Consider the following 15,435-nt stretch of genomic DNA (forward strand, 5'->3'; position numbering starts at 1 on the left):
TTGATCGGAAACTCAGATACATGTGTGGATACATAGACAACAACGTGTCCCTAGTGAGCCTCTACTAGACTAGCTCGTTGATTAAAGATGGTTAAGGTTTCCTAACCATAGACATGAGTTGTCATTTGATAACGGGATCACATCATTAGGAGAATTATGTGATGGACAAGACCCAACCGTAAGCATAGAATTTGATCGTATTAGTTTATTGCTACTACTTTCTTCATATCAAGTATATGTTCCTAAGACCATGAGATCATGCAACTCCCTGACATGAGGAATACCTTGTGTGTATCAAACATCGCAATGTAACTGGGTGACTATAAAGATGCTCTACAGGTATCTCTGAGGGTGTCTGTTGAGTTGGCATGGATCAAGACTGGGATTTGTCACTCCGTGTGACGGAGAGGTATCTCAGGGCCCACTCGGTAATACGACATCACAACAGGCTTGCAAGCAATGTGACTAAGGAATTAGACATGGGATCTTATATTATGGAATGAGTAAAGAGACTTGCCGGTAACGAGATTGAACTAGTTATGGAGATACCGACGATCGAATCTTGGGAAAGTAACATACTGCTAGACAAAGGAAACTGCATACGGGATTGATTGAATCCTTGGCATCGTGGTTCGACCGATAAAGATCTTCGTGGAATATGTGGGAACTAATATGGGAATCTAGGTCCTGCTATTGGTTATTGACCGGAGAGGTGTCTCAGTCATGTCCACATGATTCTCGAACCCGTAGAGTCTGCACGCTTAACGCTCGGTGACGCTAGAGTAGTATTGGGATATTCATGTTGGTGACTGAATGTTGTTTGGAGTCCCGGATGAGATCCCGGACATAATGAAGAGCTCCGGAATGGTCCGGAGGTAAATATTTATATATGGGAAGTCATATTTTGGCTATCGGAAAAGTTTCGAGTTTTACCGGTATTGTACCAAGAAGCTTCCGGAAGGTTCTGGAACGTTCCAGTGGAGTCCCGAAGGGTCCCTCCAGCACCTAGGACATGCATGGGCTGTAGGGGGCATCCTAGCCTTATTGGGCCAGGGGCACCAGCCCCAAAGAGGCCCATGCGCCTAGGGGAAGGGAAACCATAAGGGGGATGGCCCTCCACTTGACTTGGAGGGCACTCCTCCCCCTTGGACGCCTCCCGGCCTTGGAGGAGGGGCTAGGGCTGCGCCCCCGGGCCTCCCACAACCCTATATATAGTGGTGTGGGCATGGGAGCTGGGCACAACAATTCCCATGCCCTACGGCCTCCTCTCTCTACCGTTCTTCCTCGTTCGTAGTTCTGGAGGCGCTTGGCGAAGCCCTGCTGGGATTGCTCCACCACGCCGTCGTGTTGGTTGAGATCCCATCTACTTCTCCTCCCTCTCTTGCTGGATCAACAAAGAGGAGACGTTATCGAGCTGTGTGTGTGCTGAACGCGAAGGTGGCGTCCGTTCGGCACTTGATTGGGAGTTCGTGGACGATCGTGATTGGATCGCGAAGACGTTCGACTACATCAACTGCGTTTCTTAACGCTTCCACTTAGTGATCTACAAGGGTATGTAGATCCAATCTCTCCTCTCATAGATGTGCATCTCCTAGATTGATCTTGGTGAGTGTAGGAATTTTTTTGTTTCCCATGCAACGTTCCCCAATAGAAACATATGGATCCAAATTAGCCCCTTATGGAATAGCGCATAGACTAAAGTTTAAACTTCCATCACTCTCACAACCCATCATCTACTTACTACTCCTTAATTCCTTCCCCTAGTCCCAATTATGGTGAATTGTTATGTAGTCGACATTCACATGACACCACTACAGGAAGAACAACATACATATCATCACAATATTGAAAGAATATCAACTTCACATGATTATTTATAACAAGACTTATCTCATGTACTCAAGAACAAATGGAACTACTCACAAAGCATGTTCATGCACATGATCAGAGTATAATATATGATTAAGTATTCGAACATATTATCCTCCACCAAATAAACCAACTAGCATCAACTACAAGATGTAATTAACATTACTAGCAACCCACAGGCACCAATATAAGGTTTTGCGACAAAGATTGAATAAAAGAGATGAACTAGGGTTTGAGATGAGATGGTGCTATGGTGAAGATTTTGATGAAGATTGGTCCTCCCATGATGAGAGGATCGTTGGTGATGTTGATGATTTCGCTTTCCCCTCCTGGAGGGAAGTATCCTGGGCGGAATCGCTCTGCCAGAGAGCAAAAGTGCTCCTGCCCAGGTTCCGCCTCGAGACGGCGGCGCTTCGTGTTGGGGAACGTAGTAATTTCAAAAAAAATTCCTACGCACACGCAAGATCATGGTGATGCATAGCAACGAGAGGGGAGAGTGTGATCTACGTACCCTTATAGATCGACAACGGAAGCGTTTGGTTGATGTAGTCGTACGTCTCCACGGCCCGACCGATCAAGCACCGAAACTACGGCACCTCCAAGTTCTAGCACACGTTCAGCTCGATGACGATCCCCGGACTCCGATCCAGCAAAGTGTCGGGGAAGAGTTCCGTCAGCACGACGGCGTGGTGACGATCTTGATGTACTACTGTCGCAGGGCTTTGCCTAAGCACCGCTACAATATTATCGAGAACTATGGTGGAAGGGGGCACCGCACACGGATAAGAATATGATCACGTGGATCAACTTGTGTCTCTAGGGGTGCCCCTGCCTCCGTATATAAAGGTTCAAGAGGGGGAGGCCGGCCGGCCATCATAGGGCGCGCCAGGAGGAGTCCTACTCCCTTCGGGAGTAGGACTTCTCCCCCAATCCTAGTTGGAATAGGATTCCCGAGGTGGGAACAGAGAGAGAGAGAAGGAGGGGGGCGCCGGCCCCCTCTCTCCTCGTCCTATTCGGACTAGGGGGGGAGGGGCGCGTGGCCCAGCCCTGGCCGCCTCTCCTCTTCTTCCACTAAGGCCCATTAAGGCCCATGTACCTCCCGGGGGGTTCCGGTAACCTCCCGGTTTTCCGGTAAAATCCCGATTTCACCCGGAACACTTCCGATATCCAAATATAGGCTTCCAATATATCAATCTTTATGTCTCGACCATTTCAAGACTCCTCGTCATGTCCGTGATCACATCCGGGACTCCGAACAAACTTCGGTACATCAAAATGCATAAACTCATAATATAACTGTCATCGTAACCTTAAGCGTGCGGACCCTACGGGTTCGAGAAAATGTAGACATGAACGAGACACGTTTCCGGTCAATAACCAATAGCGGGACCTGGATGCCCATATTGGTTCCTACATATTCTACGAAGATCTTTTATCGGTCAGACCGCATAACAACATACGTTGTTCCCTTTGTCATCGGTATGTTACTTGCCCGAGATTCGATCGTCGGTATCCAATACCTAGTTCAATCTCGTTACCAGCAAGTCTCTTTACTCGTTCCGTTATACATCATCCCGCAACTAACTCGTTAGTTGCAATGCTTGCAAGGCTTAAGTGATGTGCATTACCGAGAGGGCCTAGAGATACCTCTCCGACGATCGGAGTGACAAATCCTAATCTCGAAATACGTCAACCCAACATGTACCTTTGGAGACACCTGTAGAGCACCTTTATAATCACCCAGGTACGTTGTGACGTTTGGTAGCACACAAAGTGTTCCTCCGGCACACTGGAGTTACATAATCTCATAGTCATAGGAACATGTATAAGTCATGAAGAAAGCAATAGCAACATACTAAACGATCGGATGCTAAGCTAATATAATGGGTCATGTCAATCAGATCATTCAACTAATGATGTGATCCCGTTAATCAAATGACAACTCTTTGTCCATGGTTAGGAAACATAACCATCTTTGATTAACGAGCTAGTCAAGTAGAGGCATACTAGTGACACTCTGTTTGTCTATGTATTCACACATGTATTATGTTTCTGGTTAATACAATTCTAGAATGAATAATAAACTTTTATCATGATATAAGGAAATAAATAATAGCTTTATTATTGCCTCTAGGGCATATTTCCTTCAGTCTCCCACTTGCACTAGAGTCAATAATCTAGATTACACAGTAATGATTCTAACACCCATGGAGCTTTGGTGCTGATCATGTTTTGCTCGTGGAAGAAGCTTAGTCAAGGGGTCTGCTACATTCAGCTCCGTATGTATCTTGCAAATCTCCATGTCTCCCACCTAGACTAGATCCCGGATGGAATTGAAGCGTCTTTTGATGTGCTTGGTTCTTTTGTGAAATCTGGATTCCTTCGCCAAGGCGATTGCACCAGTATTGTCACAAAAGATTTTCATTGGACCGATGCACTAGGTATGACACCTAGATCGGATATGAACTCCTTCATCCAGACTCCTTCGTTTGCTGCTTCCGAAGCAGCTATGTACTCCGCTTCACATGTAGATCCCGCCACGACGCTTTGTTTAGAACTGCACCAACTGACAGCTCCATCGTTTAATGTAAACACGTATCCGGTTTGCGATTTAGAATCGTCCGGATCAGTGTCAAAGCTTGCATCAACGTAACCGTTTACGATGAGCTCTTTGTCACCTCCATATACGAGAAACATATCCTTAGTCCTTTTCAGGTACTTCAGGATGTTCTTGACCGCTGTCCAGTGATCCACTCCTGGATTACTTTGGTACCTCCCTGCTAGACTTATAGCAAAGCACACATCAGGTCTGGTACACAGCATTGCATACATGATAGAGCCTATGGCTGAAGCATAGGGAACATCTTTCATTTTTTATCTATCTTCTACAGTGGTCGGGCATTGAGTCTGACTCAACTTCACACCTTGTAACACAGGCAAGAACCCTTTCTTTACTTGATCCATTTTAAACTTCTTCAAAATCTTGTCAAGTTATGTGCTTTGTGAAAGTCCAATTAAGCGTCTTGATCTATCTCTATAGATCTTTATGCCCAATATGTAAGCAGCTTCACCGAGGTCTTTCATTGAAAAACTCTTATTCAAGTATCCCTTTATGCTATCCAGAAATTCTATATCATTTCCAATCAGTAATATGTGATCCACATATAATATCAGAAATGCAGAGCTCCCACTCACTTTGTTGTAAATACAGGCTTCTCCGAAAGTCTGTATAAAACCAAATGCTTTGATCACACTATCAAAGCGTTTATTCCAACTCCGAGAGGCTTGCACCAGTCCATAAATGGATCGCTGGAGCTTGCACACTTTGTTAGCTCCCTTTGGATCGACAAAACCTTCCGGTTGCATCATATACAACTCTTCTTCCAGAAATCCATTCAGGAATGCAGTTTTGACATCCATCTGCCAAATTTCATAATCATAAAATGCGGCAATTGCTAACATGATTCGGACAGACTTAAGCATCGCTACGGGTGAGAAGGTCTCATCGTAGTCAACCCCTTGAACTTGTCGAAAACCTTTTGCGACAAGTCGAGCTTTGTAGACAGTAATATTACCGTCAGCGTCAGTCTTCTTCTTGAAGATCCATTTATTCTCAATTGCTTGCCGATCATCGGGCAAGTCAACCAAAGTCCATACTTTGTTCTCATACATGGATCCCATCTCAGATTTCATGGCTTCAAGCCATTTTGCGGAATCTGGGCTCACCATCGCTTCTTCATAGTTCGTAGGTTCATCATGATCTAGTAGCATGATTTCCAGAACAGGATTACCATACCACTCTGGCGCGGATCTTACTTTGGTTGATCTACGAGGTTCAGTAGTATCTTGTTCTGAAGTTTCATGATCATTATCATTAGCTTCCTCACTAATTGGTGTAGGTGTCGCAGAAACAGTTTTCTGTGATGTACTACTTTCCAATAAGGGAGCAGGTACAGTTACCTCGTCAAGTTCTACTTTCCTCCCACTCACTTCTTTCGAGAGAAACTCCTTCTCTAGAAAGGATCCATTCTTAGCAACGAATGTCTTGCCTTCGGATCTGTGATAGAAGGTGTACCCAACAGTCTCCTTTGGGTATCCTATGAAGACACATTTCTCCGATTTGGGTTCGAGCTTATCAGGTTGAAGCTTTTTCACATAAGCATCGCAGCCCCAAACTTTAAGAAACGACAACTTTGGTTTCTTGCCAAACCATAGTTCATAAGGCGTCGTCTCAACGGATTTTGATGGTGCCCTATTTAACGTGAATGCGGCCGTCTCTAAAGCATAACCCCAAAACGATAGCGGTAAATCAGTAAGAGACATCATAGATCGCACCATATCTAGTAAAGTACGATTACGACGTTCGGACACACCATTACGCTATGGTGTTCCGGGTGGCATGAGTTGCGGAACTATTCCGCATTGTTTCAAATGTACACCAAACTCGTAACTCAAATATTCTCCTCCATGATCAGATCGTAGAAACTTTATTTTCTTGTTACGATGATTTTCAACTTCACTCTGAAATTCTTTGAACTTTTCAAATGTTTCAGACTTATGTTTCATTAAGTAGATATACCCATATCTGCTTAAGTCATCTGTGAAGGTGAGAAAATAACGATATCTGCCACGAGCCTCAATATTCATCGGACCACATACATCTGTATGTATGATTTCCAACAAATCTGTTGCTCTCTCCATAGTACCGGAGAACGGTGTTTTAGTCATCTTGCCCATGAGGCACGGTTCGCAAGTACCAAGTGATTCATAATCAAGTGGTTCCAAAAGTCCATCAGTATGGAGTTTCTTCATGCGCTTTACACCGATATGACCTAAACGGCAGTGCCACAAATAAGTTGCACTATCATTATCAACTCTGCATCTTTTGGCTTCAACATTATGAATATGTGTGTTACTACTATCGAGATTCATCAAAATAGACCACTCTTCAAGGGTGCATGACCATAAAAGATATTACTCATATAAATAGAACAACCATTATTCTCTGATTTAAATGAATAACCGTCTCGCATTAAACAAGATCCAGATATAATGTTCATGCTCAACGCTGGCACCAAATAACAATTATTTAGGTCTAATACTAATCCCGAAGGTAGATGTAGAGGTAGCGTGCCGACCGCGATCACATCGACTTTGGAACCATTTCCCACGCGCATCGTCACCTCGTCCTTTGCCAGTGTTCGCTTAATCCGTAGTCCTTGTTTCGAGTTGCAAATATTAGCAACAGAACCAGTATCAAATACCCAGGTGCTACTGCGAGCTCTAGTAAGGTACACATCAATAACATGTATATCACATATACCTTTGTTCACCTTGCCATCCTTCTTATCCGCCAAATACTTGGGGCAGTTCCGCTTCCAGTGACCAGTCTGCTTGCAGTAGAAGCACTCAGTTTCAGGCTTAGGTACAGACTTGGGTTTCTTCTCTTGAGCAGCAACTTGCTTGCTGTTCTTCTTGAAGTTCCCCTTCTTCTTCCCTTTGCCCTTTTTCTTGAAACTAGTGGTCTTGTTGACCATCAACACTTGATGCTCCTTTCTTGATTTCTACCTCCGCAGCTTTCAGCATTGCGAAGAGCTCGGGAATAGTCTTATTCATCCCTTGCATATTATAGTTCATCACGAAGCTCTTGTAGCTTGGTGGCAGTGATTGGAGAATTCTGTCAATGACGCAATCATCTGGAAGATTAACTCCCAATTGAATCAAGTGATTATTATACCCAGACATTTTGAGTATATGCTCACTGACAGAACTGTTCTCCTCCATCTTGCAGCTATAGAACTTATTGGAGACTTCATATCTCTCAATCCGGGCATTTGCTTGAAATATTAACTTCAACTCCTGGAACATCTCATATGCTCCATGACGTTCAAAACGTCGTTGAAGTCCCGATTCTAAGCCGTAAAGCATGGCACACTGAACTATCGAGTAGTCATCAGCTTTGCTCTGCCAGACGTTCATAACATCTGGTGTTGCTCCAGCAGCAGGCCTGGCACCCAGCGGTGCTTCCAGGACGTAATTCTTCTGTGCAGCAATGAGGATAATCCTCAAGTTACGGACCCAGTCCGTGTAATTGCTACCATCATCTTTCAACTTTGCTTTCTCAAGGAACGCATTAAAATTCAACGGAACAACAGCACGGGCCATCTATCTACAATCAAACATACATAAGCAAGAAACTATCAGGTACTAAGTTCATGATAAATTTAAGTTCAATTAATCAAATTACTTAAGAACTCCCACTTAGATAGACATCCCTCTAATCCTCTAAGTGATCACGTGATCCAAATCAACTAAACCATAACCGATCATCACGTGAAATGGAGTAGTTTTCAATGGTGAACATCGCTATGTTGATCATATCTAATATATGATTCACGCTCGACCTTTCGTCTAGTGTTCTGAGGCCATATCTGCATATGCTAGGCTCGTCAAGTTTAACCTGAGTATTCTGCGTGTGCAAAACTGGCTTGCACCCGTTGTAGATGGACGTAGAGCTTATCACACCCGATCATCACGTGGTGTCTGGGCACGACGAACTTTGGCAACGGTGCATACTCAGGGAGAACACTTATCTTGATAATTTAGTGAGAGATCATCTTATAATGCTACCGTCAATCAAAGCAAGATAAGATGCATAAAAGATAAACATCACATGCAATCAATATAAGTGATATGATATGGCCATCATCATCTTGTGCCTGTGATCTCCATCTCCGAAGCACCGTCATGATCACCATCGTCACCGGCGCGACACCTTGATCTCCATCGTAGCATCGTTGTCGTCTCGCCAATCTTATGCTTCCACGACTATCGCTACCGCTTAGTGATAAAGTAAAGCATTACAGCGCGATTGCATTGCATACAATAAAGCGACAACCATATGGCTCCTGCCAGTTGCCGATAACTCGGTTACAAAACATGATCATCTCATACAATAAAATTTAGCATCATGTCTTGACCATATCACATCACAACATGCCCTGCAAAAACAAGTTAGACGTCCTCTACTTTGTTGTTGCAAGTTTTACGTGGCTGCTACGGGCTTAAGCAAGAACCAATCTTACCTACGCATCAAAACCACAACGATAGTTTGTCAAGTTGGTGCTGTTTTAACCTTCGCAAGGACCGGGCGTAGCCACACTCGGTTCAACTAAAGTTGGAGAAACTGTCACCCGCAAGCCACCTATGTGCAAAGCACGTCGGGAGAACCGGTCTCGCGTAAGCGTACGCGTAATGTCGGTCCGGGCCGCTTCGTCCAACAATACCGCTGAACCAAAGTATGACATGCTGGTAAGCAGTATGACTTATATCGCCCACAACTCACTTGTGTTCTACTCGTGCATATAACATCAACACATAAAACCTAGGCTCGGATGCCACTGTTGGGGAATGTAGTAATTTCAAAAAAATTCCTACACACACGCAAGATCATGGTGATGCATAGCAACGAGAGGGGAGAGTGTGATCTACGTACCCTTGTAAATCGACAACGGAAGCGTTTGGTTGATGTAGTCGTACGTCTCCACGGCCCGACCAATCAAGCACCGAAACTACGGTACCTCTGAGTTCTAGCACACGTTCAGCTCGATGACGATCCCCGGACTCCGATCCAGCAAAGTGTCGGGGAAGAGTTCCGTCAGCACGACGGCGTGGTGACGATCTTGATGTACTACCGTCGCAAGGCTTCGCCTAAGCACCGCTACAATATTATCGAGGATTATGGTGGAAGGGGGCACCGCACACGGTTAAGAATATGATCACGTGGATCAACTTGTGTCTCTAGGGGTGCCCCTGCCTCCGTATATAAAGGTTCAAGAGGGGGAGGCTGGCCGGCCATCATAGGGCGCGCCAGGAGGAGTCCTACTCCCTCCGGGAGTAGGACTTCCCCCCCAATCCTATTTGGAATAGGATTCACGAGGTGGGAACAGAGAGTGAGAAGGAGGGGGGCGCCGGCCCCCTCTCTCCTTGTCCTATTCGGACTAGGGGGGGAGGGGCGCACGGCCCAGCCCTGGCCGCCTCTCCTCTTCTTCCACTAAGGCCCATTAAGGCCCATGTACCTCCCGGGGGGTTTCGGTAACCTCCCGGTTTTCCGGTAAAATCCCGATTTCACTCCGGAACACTTCGATATAAACAATATAGGCTTCCAATATATCAATCTTTATGTCTCGACCATTTCGAAGACTCCTCGTCATGTCCGTGATCACATCCGGGACTCCGAACAAACTTCGGTAACATCAAAATGCATAAACTCATAATATAACGTCATCGTAACCTTAAGCGTGCGGACCCTACGGGTTCGAGAACAATGTAGACATGACCTAGACACGTCTCCGGTCAATAACCAATAGCGGAACCTGGATGCTCATATTGGTTCCTACATATTCTACAAAGATCTTTTATCGGTCAGACCGCATAACAACATACGTTGTTCCCTTTGTCATCGGTATGTTACTTGCCCGAGATTCGATCGTCGGTATCCAATACCTAGTTCAATCTCGTTACCGAGCAAGTCTCTTTAACTCGTTCCGTTATACATCATCCGCAACTAACTTTTAGTTGCAATGCTTGCAAGGCTTAAGTGATGTGCATTACCGAGAGGGCTAAGAGATACCTCTCCCCGACGATCGAGTGACAAATCCTAATCTCGAAATACGTCAACCCAACAGTACCTTTGGAGACACCTGTAGAGCACCTTTATAATCACCCAGGTACGTTGTGACGTTTGGTAGCACACAAAGTGTTCCTCCGGCACACGGGAGTTACATAATCTCATAGTCATAGGAACATGTATAAGTCATGAAGAAAGCAATAGCAACATACTAAACGATCGGATGCTAAGCTAATGGAATGGGTCATGTCAATCAGATCATTCAACTAATGATGTGATCCCGTTAATCAAATGACAACTCTTTGTCCATGGTTAGGAAACATAACCATCTTTGATTAACGAGCTAGTCAAGTAGAGGCATACTAGTGACACTCTGTTTGTCTATGTATTCACACATGTATTATGTTTCCGGTTAATACAATTCTAGCATGAATAATAAACTTTTATCATGATATAAGGAAATAAATAATAACTTTATTATTGCCTCTAGGGCATATTTCCTTCACTTCGTCCCTAAAGTCTTCTCTTTTTTTAGGAAAAATGGCTTCATGTAGCAGAAGGAGGATACCAGAGGGCATTGGTGGGCCCCATAAGACATCAAGGCGCACCCTGGGTGGCGGGTGTGCCCTGTTGCCTTGTGGAGAACTGGTGGGCCCCCTCCTGTGGTTCTTCGTTCTAGTATTTTTTTTATTCAATAAAATATCTCCGTAAAATTTCAGGTCATCTAGAGCTCCAGAGAATATCTATCTTTGATGAGCTTCTTTTAGGTTTGGAATTCCAGCTGCCGGCAATCTCCCTCTTCATATAAATATTGCAAAGTAAGAGAGAAAAGGCATTAGAATTGCATCATGATGATCAAAAACACTATAACTAATAGTAGGAAATCATGATGCAAAATGGGCGTATCAACTCCCCCAAGCTTAGACCTCATTTGCCCACAAGCGAATGCGGAACTCGATAATCACGACCACATGTTTAGAGAGAGAGGTGTCAACAAAACAAAATACGAGAATCATGATCATTTTTATAACAAAAACTTTTCATCATAAAACTTATCATGATTTAGTAACAATTCATCCACAAGTTGGAGCATAAAACGTAAATCTTCTTGGAAACTAGAAAAGTATGTTCTGGGTCATTGGAACAATTACAATTCATCATATATCTAAGACGAGTCTATGTAAGAGCTTTTGGTTTAGCAAGTTTCACATACTCAACCATCATATATTCTTCTCTGATTGCTGATATTTAAAGCATATATATTTTAGGAGCAAATGTTTCAGTCAGACACACGGGAAGATGCGGGTTTATTGTTTACCTTAAGGATAGTGTCAACAATAATAATTCATGATTACCTACATCCAACTGGATATGTGTGACTAGAATCTTTCCCTACCACATGATGTTTGCCAAGTAGAGAAGAATTAAGAATGGAATAAGGACAAATACTCTTGACTCTTGCATAATAATAAAAACAAAAAAGTAAAAGATAGGCACTTCGTAGAGGGAAGCAAAGGGTGTCATGCCCTTTTTCGTTTTGGATGTGCAAGCTCTTAATGCAATGGAACGCCATGTTATATTGCACCTTATGGTAGCAACAGTCCATCGCTTTTATTTCTTTGCCATCACAAGATTACAAAGCTTATTTTCTCTTATAATAAAATATCAATACATATTTAAGAGCAATTTTTTATTGCTTTGCACCGATGACGAGGAAAGTGCTAGAAATCTGAAACTTATCCTTAGTGCCTCTGAGCAAATGCTGGATTGACTATTAACTTCCACAAAAGCGAGATCTTCCTGTTTGCAGAGGCAGCTCCAAAAGCACATATTTATCAGGAGATCTTCACTTGTGAGTTGGGCAAAATGCCCCTTAAATACTTAGGTATACATGTATCCGATGTTAGATTAAGTAACAAGTTTTGGAAGTGTGTTACTGAAAAAATTCAGAAGAGATGTGCTTACTGGCAAGGGAGGTTACTAAATATGATTGGCAGAGTAACTCTTGTTCAATCCTGCCTCACTAACATCCCAATGTTCATGATGTCTTTTTATCCTTTTCCCGAATTGAATCGGGAAAAAAGCTGATTTCTTCAGGGCGAGGTTAGTGTGGCAAGAAAATGAGGATAAAAAGAAATATATTTAGTTAGTTGGAAGACTTGTTGTCATCCAAAAAGTCAAGGTGGTTTGGGGATCTTAAATTTAGATCTCATGAACAAAGCCCTCTTAGTCAAATGGTTTTGGAAACTTGAGACCGAAGAGGGTCTTTGGATAGATCTACTACTTAACAAGTATGTCAATGGCAAATGCATATCTGGAGTTAAGAAAAAAACTAGAGGTTCCTAGTTCTGGGCTAGCCTTTTGAAAGGTACAGATTTATATTACTAGCATATTAAGAAAAAGCTAGGGGATGGAAGAAACACCCGATTCTTGGAAGACTGGTGGGTGGGCTTCAAACCTCTGAAAGAGGCTTATCCTAGGTTGTATAATATTAGTTTTGATCATGGTATCTATGTGGCAGATGCCATTGACAAAGGATGGTAAAACTTTTCCTTTAGAAGAAATTTGTATGGTGACACTGCTGAGCTGTGGTCCAGCCTGAAATCTAGATGTGAGGAGGTTAGAATGTATGGGGGAAAAGATAAACCCTAGTGTATACTGACAAAGGACAAAATCTTTTCTGTTAAATCTCTTTACTCATTTCTGATTACAACTGATGTTGGGTTCCCACATAAGTTCTTGTGGAAAATAAAAACCCCAGCTAAAATCAAAATGTTTGTGTGGTCAATTGTTCGAGGAAGCATTTTATCTAAAGATAATTTGATCAAAAAAGGTGGAAAGGAAGCAAAGAGTGTGTATATTGTGGTCAAGAGGAGGACATTGACCACTTGTTTTTTAATTGCTCTGTCGCGAGACTAATCTGCAGTTTGATTAAATGTGCTTTTGATCTGACATCGACCCCAAATTGTTTAAACATTTGGTTAAAACTTTCTAGGAACCTGACAAAAATCTCATATTAGTTGGGATCTCTGCGATGTTCTGGTCCATTTGGAAGTGCAGAAATGATGCCATTTTTAGAACAAAGAAAATTCATGATCCCATGATTCTTGTAAGACTAATGTGCAACTAGATCTGTGATTGGTCTATTTTGTAAATAAAAAAATGCAGATCAAAAGTTGTCGATGGTGGGGACAAGACTAGTCGAGCGGGTAGCAAGTGAGACTTATCGCGCGTCGTAGGGATGGAGACCGGGAGTGCAACGGCTGGGCAACTGATGGTGGCGTCGCTGGTGATCTCTCCTCTGACGAGTCCAAGATGATGAAGATGCTTGCTGATTCCGTCTACCCATGCTTGTTTCCTCTTAGCGTCTTGTATGCTTTAGAGCATCTCCAGCCGTCCTCCCAAGAAGCCCCCAAGAGCACTTTTTCAGCACCGGTGGACAAAAAAAGTCTCAGCCACGCTTCCACAACCTCACTTTTTGCCGGATTAGTCAAAAAATACAGCCGGTGAGCCCAGGCAAAACCCAAGATCCTGGGGGCAGCTGGGGGGCACCGGCGCTATTTTCTTTACCTTTCTGGCCCACTGTCCGCGACTTTCCCACACCAGGACGGCCCCACCACGTCCTTCTCTCACCCACCATGTCCTCTCTCTCCCACATTCTCTCTCTCCCTTTACCCCTTTCTCTCATCCCCTCCCTGTCGCTCAAGCTCCCAATCCAAAGCGTCCCGGCGCCATTGCCTCGACCCCCCTTCGCCCCCTGCGTTGCCGGCCGCTGCAACCCACGGCGCCGCCGGCCTCGGCCCCATCCACTGCACCCCACGGTGCTGACGTTGCACCCCACGGCCTCAGCCCCGGCCGTTGCGTATTCTTCCACGGCCGCTGCAATGGTGGCCGGCGGAGTCAAAGGCGGCCATGGGCTTCCAGCGCAGCCCAGCCACACCCAAGACCTCCTACACCACCTCCTCCCGCAAGACGCTGGCACCAGCGCCGTCGCAAATGTCATCCCTGTCCCGAGGGCGGCGCGGCCGTAGACGCCGACGCCGGGGCGGCGGCCCTCAGGCCAGTGCTCGCCCGTGCAGCCCAGTTTCGGGGGCAAGGGCGGCGGCAGCTCCTTCGCGCGCTCCTTCGGGGTCTACTTCCCGCGCTCCTCCACGCAGGTGCAGCCGATACGCGCGGCCACGGCGCCCAAGGCCGCCGAGCTCGCCCGCCTCGTCGAGGAGCTGCAGGAGCGCGAGTCCTGCCTGCGCACCGAGCTGCTCAAGCACAAGATCCTCAAGGAGACCGTCGTCATCGTGCCCTTCCTCTAGACTGAGCTCGCCACCAAGAGCAGCGAGCTGGGGCGGTGCGGGGATGCCTTGTCACGGCTCCAGGCCAAGAACGCCTAGCCGCGCGCTGAGCTTGACGCCGCGCGTGGAGGAGGCGGTCCTCGTCGGCGACGAGCACAAGAAGGTCGTGGGCGCGGGCGTGCACCTGCTCCTAGGGGCGCAACGAGTGGAATTTTCAAGAGGACGGAAAGAAGCGCGGGGGGGGGGGGGGGGGGGCAACGGCTGGGAGATGCTCTTAGTCTATTTTAGACTGTCTCCAGATGTTCATGCTGCTGGGTGGTTTGCAAGGTACACCCACGCCTCCCCTTGTTTGTCCGCGAATTTGATGTTGGTGTCCTTTTTAACTTGTGAGAACCTGCTTAGTTGCTGGAGGTAGTGTTTGACGTGAAAAAATAAATAAACACGGGCGTGCCGGTGTACATAGTACACAAAGAAAAGACATAGGGAAAGTGTACGTTTTTATTAATCTCGTGTCGAGAAACAAAAGTAAAAAAATCCCTATGAAGGATGCGTTCCGTTGCCTGCTGGCGTGGCCTATACGACTTCGGCGATGTGAGGTTCTGGTTCATGAGGCCTCAGAAAGCAACCGTTTAATTACGTCCGCGAGTCGTC

This window comes from Triticum urartu, chromosome 1 (assembly GCF_003073215.2).
Source record: "Triticum urartu cultivar G1812 chromosome 1, Tu2.1, whole genome shotgun sequence".
NCBI classification, from domain to species: Eukaryota; Viridiplantae; Streptophyta; class Magnoliopsida; order Poales; family Poaceae; genus Triticum; species Triticum urartu.